Source organism: Arachis ipaensis, chromosome B03, assembly GCF_000816755.2.
Source record: "Arachis ipaensis cultivar K30076 chromosome B03, Araip1.1, whole genome shotgun sequence".
In the NCBI taxonomy this organism is placed as follows: Eukaryota; Viridiplantae; Streptophyta; class Magnoliopsida; order Fabales; family Fabaceae; genus Arachis; species Arachis ipaensis.
The window spans coordinates 63,739,448-63,745,807 of record NC_029787.2 but is presented as its reverse complement, the minus strand read 5'-3'; the positions used below and the strand labels follow the sequence as shown (position 1 = coordinate 63,745,807).

Sequence of the window (6,360 nt, the reverse complement as noted above, 5' to 3'; positions counted from 1 at the left end):
AAATCCAGAAATGTGAATTTAACATAAAAACTAATAAAAACATCCCTAAAAGTAACTAGATCCTACTAAAAACATACTAAAAACAATTCCAAAAAGCGTATAAATTATCTGCTCATCACAACACCAAACTTAAATTGTTGCTTGTCCCCAAGCAACTGAAAATCAAATAGGATAAAAAGAAGAGAATATACTATAAATTCCAAAATATCAATGAAACATAGCTCCAATCAGATGAGCGGGACTTGTAACTTTTTGCCTCTTGAATAGTTTTGGCATCTCACTTTATCCATTGAGGTTCAGAATGATTGGCATCTATAGGAACTCAGAGTTCAGATAGTGTTATTGATTCTCCTAGTTCAGTATGTTGATTCTTGAACACAGCTACTTTATGAGTCTTGGCCGTGGCCCTAAGCACTTTGTTTTCCAGTATTACCACCGGATACATAAATGCCACAGACACATAATTGGGTGAACCTTTTTAGATTGTGACTCAGCTTTGCTAAAGTCCGCAATGGCGTGCATCTCCTTGCATCATAGGCAAGTTAAACGCCAACCTCACATTTTCCGGACTAAAATCTAAGTATTTTCCCCGAACCATTGTAATATAATTCTTTGGATTCGTGTTCTTACTTTGATCATGGTTCTTAGTGATCCATGCATTGGCATAGAACTCTTGAACCATTAGGATGCCGACTTGTTGGATGGGGTTTGTTAGAACTTCCCAACCACTTCTTTGGATTTCATGTCGGATCTCTGGATACTTATTTCTCTTGAGCTTGAAAGGGACCTCGGGGATCACCTTCTTCTTGGCCACAACATCATAGAAGTGATCTTGATGAGCTTTGGAGATGAATCTTTCCATCTCCCATGACTCAGAGGTGGAAGCTTTTGTCTTCCCTTTCCCTTTTCTAGAGGATTCTCCGGTCTTAGGTGCCGTCAATGGTAATGGAAAAACAAAAAGCTTATGCTTTTACCACACAAAACTTAGAATATTGCTCGCCCTCGAGCAAGAGAAGAAAGAATAGATGAAGAAGAAGAAGAAAATATTGGGGAGAGGAGGGAGAGGTGTATTCGGCCAAGAAGGGGAAGAGAGGGTTGTGTTGTGTGAAAAGAGTTTTGGGGAAGAGTGTTTATTGGGAAGAGAGGATGAACATTGAGAAGAGGAAGAGTATGAGTGGAGGTAGGTGGGGGATCCTGTGGGGTCCACAGATGCTGAGTTGATCCTGTGGGGTCCACAGATCCTAAGGTGTCAAGGATTTGCATCCCTGTACCAATTAGGCATGTAAAATGCCTTTGCATGCAATTATGGCGTTTAAACGCCGAATTGATGCTTGTTCTGGGCGTTCAGCGCCCAGATGCAGCATATTTCTGGCGTTGAACGCTAGTTCTATGCTTGTTGCTGGCGTTCAGTGCCAGCTTTCCTCGCTGTGCATTTCTGGCATCTGAACGCCAGGATGCTGCTTGTTTCTGGCGTTCAACGCCAGATCCATGCTCTGTTCTGGCGTTCAACGCCAGCCAGATGCTCCTTACTGGCGTTTAAACGCCAGTAAGATCCTCCTCCAGGGTGTGATTTTTCTTCTGCTATTTTTGATTCTGTTTTTAATTTTTTTGATTTATTTTGTGACTCCACATGATCATGAACCTAATAAAATATGAAGTAACAATAAAAATAATTTAAAATTAGATAAATAAAAATTGGGTTGCCTCCCAACAAGCGCTTCTTTAATGTCAATAGCTTGACAGTGGGCTCTCATGGACTTCCCAACACCAAACTTAGAGTTTGGATATGGGAGTTCAACACCAAACTTAGAGTTTGGTTGTGGCCTCCCAACACCAAACTTAGAGTTTGATTGTGGGGGCTCTGTATGACTCTGTTTTGAGAGAAGCTTACTGTGCCTCTTTTCCATGTTTACAAAAGGATGACCTTGAGTTTTAAACTCAAGAGAGTCCTCATTCAATTGAAGGATTAGTTCACCTCTGTTAACATCAATCACAGCTCTTGCTGTGGCTAGGAAGGGTCTTCCAAGGATGATGGATTCATCCTCATCCTTCCCAGTCTATAGGATTATGAAATCAACCGGGATGTAAAGGCCTTCAACCTTTACTAATATGTCCTCTACTTGTCCATAAGCATGTTTTCTGGAATTGTCTGCCATCTCTAATGAGATTTTAGCAGCTTGTACCTCAAAGATTCCCAATTTCTCCATTACAGAGAGTGGCATGAGGTTTATTCCTGACCCCAGGTCACATAGAGCCTTCTCAAAGGTCATGGTGCCTATGGTACAAGGTATTAGGAACTTTCCAGGATCCTGTTTCTTCTGAGGCAATCTCAGTTGATCCAATGCATTTAGTTCATTGGTGAATAGGGGAGGTTCATCTCCCCAAGTCTCATTACCAAATAAATTGGCATTCAGCTTCATGATTGCACCAAGAAACTTGGCAACTTGTTCTTCAGTGACATCCTCATTCTCTTCAGAAGAGGAATACTCATCAGAGCTCATGAATGGTAGGGGTGTTCAAAACCGATCCGGACCGAACTAAACCGATGGACCGAACCGAAAAAACCGAAAACCGAATTAACCGAAAATCGAAAAAACCGGTCCCTCCCCTCCCCGGCTCCCCCCATGGAAACCTAACCCCGCCGCCCAAACCCCAGATCGGAGCCACCACCCACGCACCCAAACGGCCAGTAGTCACCCACCTTCTTCACTCATTGTTCTTGTCTCCTTGATACTCGAAATCGAAGGTAGCAGTCACCCACCCACCGCGAACACGAAGACCCAGTCAGTCAGTCACCCACCCACCTACAGGACCTCCGACCTCACCACCTCCGACGTCACCGCCTCCACCCAGAAAGCCTCCACCCAGCAGCGTTTCTGGGTTCTGTAGGGTCACCTCACCACCTCCGACCTCGCCGCCTGCACCCAGAAAGCCTCCCACCCAGCCACCGATTCAGGTGCATATGGAGCCCGAGCCATCTATTCAGGTAAACTTTACTGATGCATTCTTGCCTTGTTGTTGGTATTGCTGCTTGGTGCTTGCTGGTTAATGGTTATTGTTCAATGTTCAGTTTGTTCAGTTTGTGACTTTGTTCAATTTGCAAATTCTGGTTTCTGGGTTCATTGCTTGTTTGGTTCATTGCTGGTTTAATTTGAGATTATCAAGTTTTGTTCTGTTTAGGGTTTAATTTGGCAAGTTCAATTTTTTAATTTGCCAAGTTCAAATTAAGTTTAGTGTTTATTGCTGCCTTGCTGGTTTAATTTGTTCATTGCCAAGTTCAATTTGTAAATTCTGTTTAGTGTTTATTGCTGCCTTGCTGCCTTGCTGGTTTAATTTTTTAATTTGCCAAGTTCAATTTGCAAATTCTGTTTAGTGTTTATTGCTGCCTTGCTGCCCTGCTGGTTTAATTTTTTAATTTGCCAAGTTCAATTTGCAAATTCTGTTTAGTGTTTATTGCTGCCTTGCTGGTTTAATTTGTTTATTGCCAAGTTCAATTTGCAAATTCTGTTTAGTGTTCATTGCTGCCTTGCTGCCTTGCTGGTTTAATTTTTCAATTTGCCAAGTTCAATTTGCAAATTCTGTTTAGTGTTTATTGCTGCCTTGCTGGTTTAATTTTTTAATTTGCCAAAATTTGCCAAGTTCAATTTGCAAATTCTGTTTAGTGTTTATTGCTGCCTTGCTGCCTTGCTGGTTTAATTTTTTAATTTGCCAAGTTCAATTTGCAAATTCTGTTTAGTGTTTATTGCTGCCTTGCTGCCTTGCTGGTTTAATTTGTTCATTGCCAAGTTCAATTTGCAAATTCTGTTTAGTGTTTATTGCTGCCTTGCTGCCTTGCTGGTTTAATTTTTTAATTTGCCAAGTTCAATTTGCAAATTCTGTTTAGTGTTTATTGCTGCCTTGCTGGTTTAATTTGTTCTGTTTTGTTTATTGCTTGTTTATTGCTGGTTAATGGTTATTGCTTGTTTATGTAGTTTGACGTCAGTTCAAGTGAGAATATGGGCGACACTGGATTGCCTCCAGTTTCTATTCCGAATGAATCAACAAGCATCAGATCTCCGACTGCTTTGCCTCCTGTGCCAGCTCCTCAACGAAACACAAGGAAGCTTGCTAGTAGAGGCCGAGGGAAAAGGCGGGCTGTTGAAGAAGCTCCCGTTGATGACTCTGCTGAAACTGAGACTGACGAAGGTAAGAGAAAACCTTCTAGACCTAGGTTTTGGACATGGGATCACTTTACTAAAGATGAAACTAGTAATCCACAGTATCCTAGAGCTAAATGTAATTGGTGTGGGGCTAGTTATGCATGTGATACACATAAAAATGGCACTAGTAACATGAAAAATCACTTGTTGTCGCAATGCAAAAAATTTCCGAAGGAGGCATTAGATCCTACCCAAAAGATTCTTTGTTTTCAAGATATGGTAAAAGATGATAGGAAAGGGATAGGTAGTTCACTTTCTGCCTGTCATTTGATGTTGATCGTTGTAGACAAGCGCTTGCTAGAATGATTATTGTGGATGAATTGCCTTTTTCGCATGTTGAGGGGGAGGGTTTTCGTTATTATACGAGTTGTTTGCAACCTAAGTTTCCAATTCCTGGAAGGCTCACAGTTGCTAGGGATTGTTGGAAGCTTTATTTGAATGAAAAAATTAAGTTGAAGTCTGTTTTCTCTCAACCAAATCAAAATGTTTGTTTGACAACTGATTGTTGGTCATCTGTGCAAAACTTAAACTATCTTTGCCTTACTGCTCATTACATTGATGCTAATTGGAAGTTGCAAGAAAGAATCTTGAATTTTTGTGCTATCAAGAATCACAAGGGAGAAACAATTGGTAGGAAGATTGAGAGATGTTTGTTGAGCTGGGGGATATCCCGGGTTTTTTCTATCACTGTTGATAATGCTAGTTCAAATGATGTTGCACTTTCTTACTTGAAAAATAGAATGGAGGATTGGAACTCACATCCATTAAGGGGAATATGATGGCTGGTGGGATTCCTAGGTCTGAGGATTGGGAGAATGAAAGGCATTTTGTCAAGTTTTTAAAAATATTTTATGAGGTTACTAACAAAGTTTCTGGTTCAACGTTTGTGACATCTTCTCAACACTTTAATGACTTTTGTAAAATATTGTCTACACTTAAGCATTGGATGGGAAGCTTAGATACGGTACTTTCAAGCATGGCTGAGAAAATGAAGTCCAAGTACGATAAGTATTGGGGAAATATTAAGAACACAAACATGATGATTTTCATTGCAGTTGTTCTTGATCCTAAGTATAAGCTTCAATTGATTAAGTGGAGTTTTGAAAAGTTGTATGAAAAAGAAGATGCTGAATTTTTAACTTCAAAGGTGAAGGAGACGCTTTTCAAGGTGTTTGATAGCTACAGGCTGTTTGGTGGTAACTATCAAAGGTCTACTCGGCAAGATCCTCCTGAAATTAGCACACAAGAGCTTGAGGCACATGAAACTTCTTTTGCTATGGAATTTGAGAAGGAAATGCAATTCAATGAGAGTGTTAACAAGAATGAGGTGGAGTTATATCTTATGGAGGCGTTAGAGAAGAGTGGCGTGCAATTTGACATTCTAAATTGGTGGAAAGTGAATTCCACTAAATTTCCAATTCTTGGGGGGATTGCAAGAGAGGTCTTAGCCATGCCAGTTTCCACAGTTGCTTCAGAATCGGCATTTAGTACTGGAGGAAGGGTGTTGAATAATTATAGGAGTTCTCTAACTCCGATGACAGCTAAAGCGTTAATTTGTACCCAAAATTGGCTCCGAAACTCTCCAAAACTTGTCCTTGAGGAACTCATCGAGGAATTGGAGAAGTTAGAATTAGGTATGGTTAAGTTTCTACTTATAATTTTCTTTATTTTAATCTAGTTTTTATTAATATATATTATTTGTTATGATTGTTTCTTGTTTTATATATTTTGTAGAAGTTGCACCCACTCGTGATCCCAATGAAGAAGATTCTGGTGTTGAGTCTGATTAAAGTACATCTTGTTAAGTTTTATGGTATGAATTGTTCTCCTTATATTATTATTATTATTATTATTATTGTTATAATTATTGTTGTTGTTGTTCTTGTTGTTCTTATTATGTAATTGTTTTTTTTTTATTATTTCAGGTTGGTTTGCATTATGAAGTTTTAGTTATTTTGTTGGAGAAGACACCATAACTTTGCTAATTGCTATCAGTTTAATGACAATTTATTTTTATTTTCAGTTGTGTTGACTGTTGAGCTATTAAACTTCTTTAATTGTCGTATTTGAATTCTATTGTCGTTATATTTCATTAGATCAAGACTTTGTTAGCTATTGTGTATTTTGGCTTGTTGATTCCAATCTTATGACATTGCATAAT

General features: G+C 39.4%; 1 long non-coding RNA gene across 1 annotated transcript; it reads left to right on the top strand.

Annotated features, from left to right (window-relative positions):
* LOC110270181 lies at positions 2,748–6,014 on the top strand. Its single transcript, XR_002359398.1, has 3 exons — positions 2,748–2,986; positions 5,648–5,833; positions 5,934–6,014. It is a non-coding gene; the product is annotated as an uncharacterized LOC110270181 (long non-coding RNA).